A 14,035-nucleotide genomic window follows, 5' to 3' on the forward strand; every position below is an offset into this window, starting at 1 on the left:
TTTTCAATACAACTCAGCCAAGCATGTTAATTTTAGGGTGTTAATGGCTTTTTTTTTCTGTGCGGGGGAGGTTGGATTTTTTTCTTAATTGAGTCTACTGCCTTTTAGAGAGCCCTACAACTCAGATTCCTTGTTGACCCAGCCGTTCTCAATCTGGAAGTTGAGGGAGCAGATCTTAACCTTAGCATCCAACATGTTCTTGTTGGCTAATGGAATATTTATGTCCTGTCACTAAAGACTCCAAGTATTTAATGCGAGGACTAGAAAAATGCAATGTGCAAGCAACTCCCCCTCCTTCCGAGGAGCCAGTAGCTGCAGCCGCCCCAGCGGAGGCGGGACTGGCTAAGGCTGTTCTTCGTTAGTGTACCGAGCGAAACCACAGGATGGGCAAGGACGGAGCCTGTTCGGGGAAAGGCAGACAGAAGTTAGATCTCTGCCTGAAACAGTGTAACAGGGGCTGGGGACCATTCCTGCCTCCTTTTAAGAATTAAGGTATAATCTTGACTCCTTCCCTTACGTTGCTCTTCTTTTCTAGCTCTGCATTGTACTTGTTGGTGTGCGCAGTAAGGTGGGGGTGCGATCCTTGCACGTGTGAACGGACATGGGTAATTCAGCGCATGGACCTTCCTGGTGTCCTCTGAACGTTCCGGGGCGTGTTTGTAAATGGATCTGCCTGGCAGCGTCTGGACAGCCCGGTCCTGTCCGCTCCGCTCCGCGGCTGGGACCGGAGCCCTGGCAGCTCGCGTGACACTTCTTGTCCGCGCCCTTGGGGGAGAGCCCGGTCCCCGCGAGTGTGCCGCCTGCTGGGGGCACGGTGACCGGCCTCCAGCGGGGGCTGCGCGGGAGGAAGGGCACCACACACGTGCCAGGGGTGCTCAGGTCTGCCTGTTACCCCATGGGCAGTAGGCATGCTCCGGCCACGGACAGACCGCCCCAGTGGTTGTGGAAACCGCCGTCTCTTGGCTCCGACAAAGGTGCAACAAAGTTCGGAGTCAGTTTGGTTCACTGAAATCCAGGCTGTGCAGCCTTCGGCGCCAGGCTGCTGGGGGCCCAGACCCAGCCAGCTGGGTGCTGAGCCCCAGAAGCGCTGGAACGAGGGGTGCCGCCGCACCCCCTGGCTTGAAGAGGTTTCTGTTATACACAGGGCTTGCGGGTTTGGTTCAATGGCGCTCAGCACCCCGGGCGTAGAAACTGATCCAGCACCTCTGCTGAGCACGGGGCTTTGCTGTGCTGCCGGGGGAGCCGGCCCACCCCGCACTTGTTTCCACTAAAGTGCCAGCTGCTGCTCAGAGAGGGGCTGGGAACCTGTCCCTCCGGTTGGCCCCCTGAGTGACAGCTCCCCACGCCGCTGGCAGCAGCGTATTGACCGCCCGCACCCCATCCTCTTTCTCCACCTGTCCGAGAGGCGCCTCTCGCTGACATCATGGAAACACCCGCCCTCCTCAGACTGGCCGGGAAGGCGGGCGCTAGCGCCTCCTTTGCGTGGCCCAGAGTAGAGGTTCTCGTTGGTCAGTCCAGCTGTCAATCAATGAGATGAAGCCCGCCAGCTCTGGAACCTCCCTTGGACTCAAGAGACCCGAAGAGCCGGTCCCACTGCTCCCCGCTCCAGCAGGCACCCAGGTGGAGCCGCTGAGTTTATGATTCTGGTTGCCATCCCCCGCCCACCTCCTTTTTTGCTGGCGCCTGTAGCGGCCGTTTGGGGAGAAGGGCTGAGCTGCTGGTGTCTGCCTGGGAGCTTCCATTAGCCCGGCTGCGGGCACGCGCTCAGGTAGGTGCCCGGCTCCCACCCCGCTGTGACCCTGCGGGGGGGTCAGGGACCCGGCTGGGGTTTGGCACCCCCGACCGCTGCCTGCCCTTGGGGCTCGGCGCCCTGGGAGTGAAGGGACCTTGTTCCCCTCCCCAGCCGGTTGGTGTCCCTGGGGTGGGTGCATTGCTGCCCCTGAGGGGGGTCTTCCTGGGGTGGGGGCTTGTTGCATCTTCTCCCGGGGATGTGAACTGGGGGGCTTCCAAGGGGCGTGGGATGTTGCTGCTAACTCCCGAGGAGCCCAACGCGCGGGGGATCAGTCGTACGGTACAGGTAAATGGGTCTGGTTAGATTTTCCCCCTTGCTCCGTGACACCCCCCCACCCCCACCCCCCAAAGCTGAAGAGCTGGCTTGGCTTACTGGGAAAAGAGGAGCTGTGCCTTTTGGGGTGTCCCCTGCCAGCCCGGAGAGAGAGTGAAGAGGCTGCGAAAATTGAAGAGGCACCAAGGAAACTTCGTAACAACGAAGTGGCTCTTAAAAACAACCACACACACACTTTTCAGTACGTGGCCGTTGGGAATTAAGGTTAGCTGGAGACTTGGGAGAAAAGAACTGGCTTGGGGGCGAGCTACTTATGCTCAGCCTTCATGTCGCTGCTTGGAAACCTTCGCCTTGCCAGAGCTATCAGCTGTCCTGTAAGTTTCAGTGCAAATGTCTGAAGAGGGTTTAGAGACTGTTCCCTCTTGTGAAATACAGCCAGTCGGGGAGAATAGTTCCTTTCTTCCTCTAATGTATGGGGAATCTTGACTTGAGATATAAACAAAACACATTACCATGTCAGTCGCTGTATATTCTGGCCCCTCTACTAACGTGTCCTAAAAAGAAATAGGATTTATATATCAGTCTAGTCATCTCTTGAAATTCATTGAGATCCTTAGATGTGCTGTTACAGTACGGAGTATTTATTTTGTTTTGATCACACAATTTTAAAAACAAATCTTGACCAGCTTTGAATTGTGCACCATTCAAGATTTTCATTATTTGTTGGGTTCATTGTGTTTTCTTTGTGGCATTGAAATAGACCTAATTGTAGATTAATTGATATATTAAGCATCTGTTTCTAAAACATAATCCTGTATCAATTACTAAGTCTTCAGGGTTGAGAGGTGAATTTCCCGGGAGTCTTCAGCAGGGAGCCACTGCAGATTTTCCCCTCTTGCTGTGTGCTTTGGAAAATATAACTGGAAGCCAGCTGGCTGCTAAATGTAACTTCAGAGATCTTGAGGATATTTCCAAGTTACTCACTCTCAGCTGATTCTGTGATTCTCTTTAGTAGTAAAAAAACAAAAGTTGCCATGATTTTTCTTCTCTCCTTGTCCACCTCTTTAAGGAAAAATAGGTTAATTAAATCCAATCACTTCAGTACAATTTCCAAACCTGTGTAATTTCCATCAGGACTTTGAGTCCAAATGAGTAAATGAGCATTTAAGTATTCTACTGCATGAAATCCATCTGGTACTCTCAGCTCTCACTTGCTGACTTTCAGTAGTTTAATATTGTGTACCATTTGGAATGGATATAGAAAAGACTATTTAACTACATCCATCTCTTCCTTGGGAGGTAATGTGTCTGGCTTCCCTGTCTTTCTCCCCCCGCCCCCTTCCCCTAATGATTGTGAGAGTGCTGTTCAGCCTTGACTTCCTTGAGAAGAAAGGATGTGGGTGGCTGTTTTGTTTGTTTGTTTTTATCTTTTCATTTTCATTTTCATTGATTAACCACATATTTTATAATGACAGGTTTCAGAGTAGTAGCTGTGTTAGTCTGTATCAGCAAAAACAACAAGGAGTACTTGTGGCACCTTAGAGACTGACAAATTTATTTGGGCATAAGCTTTCATGGGCTAAAACGAATGTAATGTAATGTAATTTTGACCCTACTGAATTTCAGAAGAGTATGCAGGTGTAATTAAGTATTTAAAGCATAAGAAATATTCAGGCAAACAGGAAACCATTCTAATTTCCATGATCTTTAATGTAATTATTGGGACCATCTCCTGGTTGAAAAATGTAACAATAATTAACAAATACACTTTAATCTTTTTTTAAAGTTCTTCCTAGAATAGGAAATAAATTAATGTAGTTCTTGTTAAATGAATTGGTTGAATGTTCTGTAATTAGATTTCACCAACCAAGTAGCAAGAGTAAACTCCACAAGCCCTATCACAGCCTTACCATGGAATCACAGACAGGCCCTTGGGGCACTTCAGTCTATCTTGCCACCCAGGTAAGCCTGCCTTTGTGGTAGCTGATCCTTGCACCAAAAATCACAATAATATTCAGGCTACTCCAAGTCCCAAAGGATGAGTCACTTATCTCAGGTCAATTGTGCCCCAAATCTCTCACCAGAGACAACTCTTGTAGCCAATACTGTAATTAACTAAAGATTTATTAACTGAGAAAAGAAATGAGTTATTTACAAGGTTAAAGCGGGTGACATGTACACACAAATGAGTTACAATCTTAAATTCCAAAAGATAACTTCTATAATAAGCAAACTCCATATATTCTCTAGGGCTAAACTGGGTAGTGTGGGGTGGTGTTTTTTTGTGCTTAGTAATTCTTCCCCTTTAGGATATGTCTACACTTCAATTAGACACCTGTGGCTGGCCCATGCCAGCTGACTTGGGCTAATGGGCTGTTTAATTATGGTGTAGACATTTGGGCTTGCTGGAACCAAGGCTGTGGGACCTTGCAAGGTGGGAGGGTCCCAGAGCTCAGGCTGCAACCCAAGTCTGCGTATCTACACTGCAATTAAATAGTCCCTTAGCCTGAGTCAGATGGCATGAGCCAGCTGCAGGTGTCTAATTGCAGTGTGGACATACACTTGTAGTCCAAGCAGCCAAAAAGAACCCAGTTTCTCCTTGTCAGAGATGTTTATCCATTTCTCCCCATAGTCCAAGCTGGTGTGATGAGTTTGTGAACCACTCTCTTCCTGGAGGGGCTGAAGAATGCAATTAACAAAGTCTTTGTTCTTTGACCCTCACATCTGCTTATTTGGTTTCAAAGGCCTTCTTGTTGGCCGGGGCCCTAAAGTTTTCTGGAGGAAGCCAGCATTTGCATTAGAAAAGGCTTCTCTTCTGTTTGAGTTCCACAGTTACAGAGGTTTACAATGCAAACACTCAATGTAACCTTATACCATGGGCTACCGAGGTTATAAGTGAGATCAGTAATGTGGCATCCTATAACACTAAACACATTCTTATCAATTTAACATCAATTCTAACAATGCACCGGGTCTGCTGATGTCACACGCTACTCCACAGGGAAGGTGGGCCTATTCGTGGAATAAACTATTACTCAGTGGTGCATGTGTGTGCTAGGGGCTGGTGCAGAATCAGGCTCAGAACAAGGAGGTCGCAGCTGAGAATTATGAGCTTACATACCAAAGACAGGAAACGCTGGTGAGACTTCACGTGGGGTTTATTTAGTACAATGATTAACATATAGTTTTTGTGGTGCACTTTGCAAATGCAAACACTATATATAAATGCTAAATATTTGATATTTGTCTTCTCACTACAGCTTGAGCAGTTAAAAGCACAACTATAAATAAGAGTACATTTCATTCAGTAATGGGCCTCCCCTGCATACATTTGCTATATTATATGTACTTTTGTCGCATACCATCTAGAGAACAGATGAAAAGTTGCATTATTCTGGCATGCTTAGATTTCATGGATTCTAATGGCAAAAAATGAGTTCTCAGTTGCTACAGTGGTGTTAGCAGTTTATATATTAATTAGTGTTTTGAGTATCAAGGTTTCTGTTGGTTTGTAGCAATTAACCTTTTAGCTAAATTTCATCTTGCTGTGGTGGTCAGTTCAAAGGAATGCTATGATGAATACGGCTGCAGTAGGTTATAAAATTATGGCTAGCTTTTCTCTTAGAAGAGGCTTATTTACTTCACCTGGGGACACTGAAGCCAGTGGAAACTTTTGCCATGGTTTCAATGGCATTAGGATCTGATGTTGGTGAACATCTTAGTGGTAAAGGCCTGGAAACTCTGCAGTATAGTCATGCAGCAACAACACTCATACTACATATGGACTGTTAGCGTAAAGGGCCTTCTAATTAGATCCTCTTTCCCATTCACACACCTTCTCTATTCAGGGCTTTAGGGAAGGTGCCCCATCATGTGATTAATGCAGAATTAGATTGGATAAAACAGTAGCACATATTCTGTTGTGCAGGGACCCAGAATCCATGACTGTATCACAGATTGTGCTCTGTAATAAACATTCATTTTTAAATTAAAAGGTTTTTTCTTTGCAACAATTTTTTATCACATTTTGTTCATGCTTTAATTTGTCCTCTTCTGTAATCTGCAGATAGCATGAAATGGTAGCTCAGAAATGTGAAATGCATTTCAAAGTGATGTTAACTCTGAAATCTAAAGAGGACAAACTGAATGTCATTTAACTATTTCAATGTTGATCATTTTAGTTTCCTATTAATGTACTTATCCCAGAATTCCATGCTGCTTCTCATGCCTTCTCCGGTACCAACAACTCACGGGTGTCTCCTATGCACCTGCCAAAAGCTTCAGCTTCCCCTGATGGATTCTAGGATTGCAGTTGTGCAATATATTTTTGTGGTGGTTCTGGAAAATTAAAGATTTGGTGATAGCTTGTTAAATGTAACATAAAAATAACTTGGGGCTACAGTACTGATTGTTTCATATGTAATTCAACAAAATACTTGGCTTCATTTATATTAAAAAGCAGCTACAAAACTTCCAATCTCCTGCACCAGAGTAAAGGAGTACTTGTGGCACCTTAGAGACTAACCAATTTATTTGAGCATAAGTGAGCTGTAGCTCACGAAAGCTCATGCTCAAATAAATTGGTTAGTCTCTAAGGTGCCACAAGTACTCCTTTTCTTTTTGTGAATACAGACTAACACGGCTGTTACTCTGAAACCTGCACCAGAGTGGCACAGAATCTAGGGCCAGTTTGATATGGAGTTCACAGGGCCTTGACCACAGAGAACAATCCTGTATTGACAAAGAAAATGAGGTCACTTCCATATCTCGCTTCAGAGTCTGTAACTTGGCATTGGAGCTAATTTGTCTCTTACAAAATGTTACCGGACCAAAACTTTGCTGGTTTGGCACTTTCAGTCAGTTACATATATAACTGGCTGAAAGTGAGTGGGATATAATGTATATGGTTTGTTTTTATATACATCAACCCCTACTGGTATTTGGAAGGGGTACATTCTTCAGGTTGTGTGGATTTAGACTTGTGCAAGCTAATCATTTGTGGTGGAGGCATTTAAATCCTGACACACCACAAAGGTGCCTGGAAGTAAAGAGGAAGCTAAAATAATGAAACAATAGCCTCTCTGGGAGAGGAGGAAGGGTGTGTGTGAGTTAATATAGAAACAACTAAGAGAAATTTGGTTAAATTAACCCTGAGCACCTAGACTGACATACAAATCAACAAAAGTAAAAACTGGGATATTATGGTGATGAGTGTGCTATAAGTACCTGTACAGAACAGAAAATATGCCTCTTACCATTGGCCTGATCCTGAGAGATGCTGCATTTCCTTAACTCTTATTCATTCAGCTTCAGTTCGTAGTCTGCTACTCTTGAAGAGTTCTTGAAGCTGCTCATCTCTCTTTATATAAAGAAAAGGAGTACTTGTGGCACCTTAGAGACTAATCAATTTATTTGAGCATAAGTTTTCGTGAGCTACAGCTCACTACAGATGCTTATGCTCAAATAAATTGGTTAGTATCTAAGGTGCCATAAGTACTCCTTTTCTTTTTGCGAATACAGACTAACACACTTACAGGCTACTCTGTAATACAGACTTACAGGCTACTCTGAAACCTCTCTTTATATAAAATCTCTTACTTGTGATGTACTTAAGGTTGAGACATGAGTCAATGTTATACTTTTTGCAGCTTCTGAGTGCTACCATAATACTAATAATGAAAGTAAAGAGCTAGTGACTTGATCCAGTTTTAGTATTGCAGGTACTGTGCAAGCTTTACTGTGCAATTCTGCTAGTTCTCTTCAGATACAAAACCCCTACTACTCAATCCTAAGTCATTTCTTAAGAAATTCATATTCCCGTCAATTGTATATCTGTGGTGTGTACAGATGGAAACTAGAATAAGTCTGGAAGCTAACTTTCATTGAGATCTAAGGCATCACTTGAAATGGAGCAGCTAGCCCCATTGTGAATTTCTGGATTTCAAAGTAAATCTCATGTTCATTCATTTCAGTATCGTCTCAAAACCCTTGTGCTTTCAAGAATGGCTCAACACCTATGGAATCAGTAAAATCTAGATCTTAGTGTGCTGTTGATGAGCCATTCAAAGACTGTTGCATCTGTCTACACTTTTCTCGTAATGAATTATGACGTTGCTATTGACAGTAGAGGCAAGAGAGAGCATCTCTGACATCAGTAAAAAGAAAAGGAGTACTTGTGGCACCTTAGAGACTAACCAATTTATTTGAGCATGAGCTTTCGTGAGCTACAGCTCACTTCATCGGATGCATGCCGTGGAAACTGCAGCAGACTTTATTTATACACAGAGAATATGAAAAAATACCTCCTCCCACCCCACTGTCCTGCTGGTAATAGCTTATCTAAAGTGATCATCAGGTGGGCCAGGATTTGTGCTGGAAATGGCCCACCTGATGATCACTTTAGATAAGCTATTACCAGCAGGACAGTGGGGTGGGAGGAGGTATTTTTTCATATTCTCTGTGTATAAATAAAGTCTGCTGCAGTTTCCACGGCATGCATCCGATGAAGTGAGCTGTAGCTCACGAAAGCTCATGCTCAAATAAATTGGTTAGTCTCTAAGGTGCCACAAGTACTCCTTTTTCTTTTTGCAAATACAGACTAACACGGCTGTTCCTCTGAAATCTGACATCAGTGTTTATTTTGAACCATTCGTTCAAGTCTGTTTACCTTATCAACATGCCACACGCAGTTAAAAAGCCTAGCTGGTGGTGGGTTTTGTTGGCATACCATAACACTGCAAGATGTTGCTGAGTGAATCCTGATGGAGGCTGTCGAACATTTTCCTGAAATCTATGAAGTTGGTGTAGTTTTTGCCATTCAATGCGCTCTTCAAGGATTGTTCTTAGGGTGAAAATCTGGTCAACAATGAACTTCTGGGTTGCAGTCCAGTCTGATCATCCCTTTGCTTTGTCTCACCTACTTGCTTTATTCTGCCTAAGATGATACAACCGGAAATTTTACCTGTCACCTGAAAGGACTGTTATGCTTTGCCAGTTGTTGCAATTGCTTAGGTACCTTTCTTTGGTGACTTATTATTATGCAGTTTCCCCATTGTTCTGGAGCTTTTCCTCATCCCAGTTTCTATAAATGTGGTGGTGTTCTGACCTCAATCTGGTCTGTCATTTAAAAAAAAAAAATTAAAATTACTTTTTTTTTTTTTTGCTTGTATTTGTTTAATTGCTGGTAGAGTTGTGTTAAGTTCCAGGACGTTACAGTTAATTATATGCTTTCCGTCATGCAAGCCCTACAACCGACCACACACAAAGCACACCCACACTGTCACTTCTCCCTTGACGTACATTTGTACACGGTTTGCTCAAACAATAGAGGCATCCAATGCAAACACAGACTCTTAACATCACATCAGCCACAAGTGGAGCCACATGTATGCATGAGACTTCGCTCATCTCTGCTTGTGCACACATCCCATGTGTCATTCCCATGAAGTGGGAACCTTTGAGTTTCCTTTCCCTCTTTCTTCTCTCCCCTGCTAGCTTCCTGAATGAAACGTCCCATGAGCCATTATGTTACAAAGGGTTGAGAATAGCAAAGAAAAGCAGGAGGCTCATATCTTGCTACAAGAAAGCTTGTTTAATAATCCGCCTTTTTAAAGTGCTGTGGATTTTATCTTCTGCTTCCCCATCACTTGTCTGTTGCACAGATGGGACTGGATTCTCATTTACCCAAAAGCCCTTTTACACTGTCTTGGCAGTATAAAGAAACCATAGAGTGAATGTAAATGTAATTTTTGCTACCAGGGCCTTCATGTAAATGTGAATCAGGCCCCTGGGACTATTCTTCCCAGAAAGATGGAAGCATTTTATTGTAGGTGGCTGGTTGGCTGAGTTCCTCCTTGAAATGACTTATTTTTAGTGCTACTGAGATTTTATTGTATTACAAGGCTTGAGGCATCCTTATATGTAATTAGTATTTCAATCTAAATAAATCTAGGAGCTGGACTGCACAGGGAAGAAGAAACCAAAGTGCATGCCCTGCGTACCGCTGTAGATAGTGGCAGGGTAGCAGGGGGTGTTTGCCTGAAACCAGATGTTTATCCTTGTGGAAAACTGAAGTGGGTTTTGCTGGCTCACTGATGCAGGTCCCTTATTACCCCGCTTAGATATCAGAGAGGTAGGTGTGACTCTCTAAGGGAGGGGTAGATCCAGCTGTGGGCAGACCAGACCTACTAGCGAACACAAGGAACAGCCAAGTCTGAGAAGAAAATTTTGAGCTGAAATATACTAACGGAGTAAAAATAACTTAATTTCAAACTCCTAGATAAGGCATTAGAACTTTACATGTGTGATATCTGTGCCTGTGTTCACTGCATTTCACAGCTAACATTTCTATATATTTGAATGACACCTTAAAGTCCTAAATTGAAATCCTGGTTCTGTTGAAGTTAATGGTAAAACTTCCATTGATTTTAGTGGTGCCAGGATTGCACCCTCGCATGAAACTTCTTGAAAATAAAAAATCTAGTAGCAGTCTCCTTTTTCTTTTGCGGAATACAGTATGTTAAGGGAAACGTCTGAAACATTTCCCCCTGTACTAAGTAACAATAACGTGTACAAGCTGGCTGCCTGCTACCATGGCTTCTGTATGTAACTCCTTGTGCACTGAAGAACCCTTATTGATCTTCCCTTCTAAAAGATCAAATTTCAAGTACTAGGACATCATTTGATGTTTTCTTATGCATCAAAAAAAAATGGTCAGGCTTTACAAAAGCTGCTTTCAATCTGAGTTGATTAGCTTGATTAGCTGTAACAGGAAAGAAGTACAACTTCCTATTTAAGATCTAGCTGTGCGTTCAGCTATCTTTTATTTTCAAACAAACAGCTCATTAATGTTTCATTGCAGTTGAATTGTAAGGTATTGTTAATATCCTGGTGTCGTCATGAGTTGAATTTTCCCATATTTGGAAGTAGTAGGCCACTTGCCTAAGACAACAGCTACTCTCCACTGCAGAGCTACAAGAAGGATAAAGTGGGTCTGTGATGAAAGATCTTCTGTGAAGATTCTTAACTAATGGTTCCACTTCACAGCCTTGATAACTTTGATATAACATCACTACAATAATGACCATTCATATTATGTTGCCATCCATATCTTGCAAAATGACCTTGCATTATTTATTTTCCCATGATTAGGTTATGGGGGAAGCATAAAACAGTCCTTTGTTTAATGCAGAAAGACAAATGTTTACCTTTGGTACTCTCAAGCTGAACTATTAAATGGTAGGTTTCAGAGTAGTAGCCGTGTTAGTCTGTATCTGCAAAAAGAACAGGAGGACTTGTGGCACCTTAGAGACTAACCCATTTATTTGAGCATGAGCTTTCGTGAGCTGCTTCCGATGAAGTGAGCTGTAGCTCACGAAAGCTTATGCTCAAATAAATGGGTTAGTCTCTAAGGTGCCACAAGTACTTATTAAATAGTTGTTGCATATGGAATGGCTATTCAGATTAATCTCAACTCACTGCAGAATAGAATGCCTGTTTCATTAGAGCTTTGGCTGAAAGCTTTTCTGTTTGTATCTTGCATGTTGGCAAGGATATAGTGCTGTTTTAGCATGGTCTGTTATCTGCTGACTTTATCACTAAGGTTGAACTCTGAAGGGAATTTCTTTCCTAGTATCATTGCTCAACAGTGGCAAAACTTGTTGCCACTTGCCCAACTATGAGACAATGTTTCTGAACTGCAGGAGGGAACATGTGGGCATATGTTGAGCACTATGCTTCACTTGTGCCTACATAACTAGAGACTAATTAGCTTCTGTATTTGTAGACTGATATTCCTGAAATGAGGGAGATGGGGAAGGCAGGAGCTAGGAATCAAAATGGAATATTTTTAGAACTGTTGTCTTCTGTTAAAATGTACTTTTCATATTGCTTGACTTCTTTCCACTTCCCCCCACGGCTCTGCCTCCCTCTGTAAGCATTCGCGTGTTCTGGCCTATCTAGATAACTGTATGGTTCTCTTTCCCACTATGTGGGTGCCTCAGCTGCTCCTGCACATAGCCCTTCCAGGAGCAACAACATGAAAATGACAATGTTTGTGGTACTAGGGAGCACGTTATAGACAACAGATACAAATCACGAGACGGGGATTAAAAAACAGTGCTAGTGATTGTGAGAAAAATCAAGTATTTCCCTGATGCCAGTGCTAAAATTGCCCTAGGGTATATGAGTAGATGTAAAGAAATGTGTATTACAATTAAGGCTTCTGATTTTTGGTTTTAACATATAAAACACCCACAAAACACAAACACACACAATGAAATCGGTGTTTATCCAATAAACCCTGGAAATGGTTACTTGTATCTAAGGGTTTGTCTACACAGTAGTAATGTGGACTACTGGGGTGTGATTTTTTTTTTATTATTATTTTTTTAAAGCACACTAACATGTTGTGCATTGATTGGTCCATGAAGACCCTGCTGGTGTGCACTAAAGGTTCACTAGTGCACTTGAACATAGTGCTGTTTGAAACAATAGTATGTTAAAGCACACTAGGGAACCTTACAACAAGATTACACATTACAATATGGACTACAGTAACGTATATAATATACGTAAATCATTACAATATATTAGATGAGCTCTGAAAGCCCCCAATTGTTTTACATCTACATAAAACTCAGTGCCTAAAAAATGAAATTAATAAACCCCCCAAAACAAGCCCTAATTATAATATGTATGAGGTTTAAAAAAAACTAATATGGAACTACAAATAAAAATAACTTTAGGACAGAACAGCAGTTTTAGATTTGAGACTTTACAATCTAAATTTATGACAGAAAATATCCGGTGACTGTATGGAAAGCATATGACCAATGAATCAAGGGACATTGCATTCATCCTACTGTATATTGTCAAGAGAAATGGACTGTATGGAGGTGCACAGAAGATCGTATATGGATATGACCTTCTAGTATATCAAACTGTTCCATTAGGAGTGGAAGGAAGAACTCATGTGATTTCTAGAGCAGTGACCTAATGAACATGGTGTAGCTATGACCATGTACGTGAACAGGGATGTAGAATTAATTGGCCCAAACTATCAACTAAACAAGACACCCAGATGATTGGGGGCAAGGTGGAAATAACTGTACACCTAGTTAGAGGGACTATTTTAATATGTGGGTTTTCTGAACTACAGTACATGCAAGCTATTCAATTCGATGGTAAGTTTTTTTTTTTGTTTTTTTTGTTTGTTTTGTTTTTCTTAAAAATGACCTATAAATTTTCCACAATGGCCTCAAAATGTAGTAATAGGTGCTGCTGGGGCTACAATTTAGTCATTCTTGTAAGAATATTAAGAAAAGGAACTGGACAGTGAACAACTTCTGGGATGTGTATGTATTATTGCTGGAAACATTAGATACATTTGTTTTGTTTTTTCCAGGAACAATTTTCTGAATAAGCTTAATATCAGTAGGCCTCAGCTACTGGAGGGTGACTTGTACATACTGGTGAAATTTAGGTTATTTTAACCTTGTAAAAAAATGAGGGGGCTTCTATAAAGTCTTAAGAATCATCCAGATTTCCAGATGCTTATCAAAGCCTATGGAGCTTGGACTCATAAGATTCATTTCCCCCACCCTCAGACTCATACTTGGAGGAGGAAGATAAATCCTTTCTGGTGTGTTCAGAGGCAGGACAGCAGATCAGTTTCTTCTTTCCTGGTGGGGGTTCCTCATCTTTAGAGCCCTGGTGGGTACAAAATTTGTATCTTCAGCTGATCTGCGATCCGCAAACATGGTCCATGGATATAAAGCTGAAATCCGCAGATTTGCAGGTCTCTACTCTTCTTTCTCGCCTGCTGAGATCCACCCGTTTCCTTCCTCAATGCGTACTCTTTTCCCCCCCCCTCCCAAAAATCTGTCATCTCTTTTCTCGCTTAGCCCTGGTCTACACTAGAACTTTAGGTCAAATTTAGCAGTGTTAAATCGAAGTAAACCTGCACCCGTC

General features: G+C 42.6%; 1 protein-coding gene across 7 annotated transcripts in view; it reads left to right on the top strand.

Moving 5' to 3' along the window:
• Window positions 1-351: 351 nt before the first annotated feature.
• The window catches only part of OSBPL3 (oxysterol binding protein like 3), a 138,278-nt gene continuing 124,594 nt past the window's right edge, over window positions 352-14,035 (top strand). For 4 of the 7 annotated variants that reach the window (XM_073333699.1, XM_073333694.1, XM_073333703.1 and 1 more), the window contains exon 1: window positions 352-492. The gene's annotated coding sequence lies outside the window, so the exon portion shown is untranslated. Of the gene's footprint in view, window positions 493-1,551; window positions 1,769-14,035 lie in introns of those variants that run through there. The other 3 variants (XM_073333695.1, XM_073333697.1, XM_073333698.1) reach the window with 2 other exon arrangements.

The sequence above is a fragment of the Lepidochelys kempii genome, chromosome 2 (assembly GCF_965140265.1).
Source record: "Lepidochelys kempii isolate rLepKem1 chromosome 2, rLepKem1.hap2, whole genome shotgun sequence".
Lineage (NCBI taxonomy): Eukaryota > Metazoa > Chordata > Testudines > Cheloniidae > Lepidochelys > Lepidochelys kempii.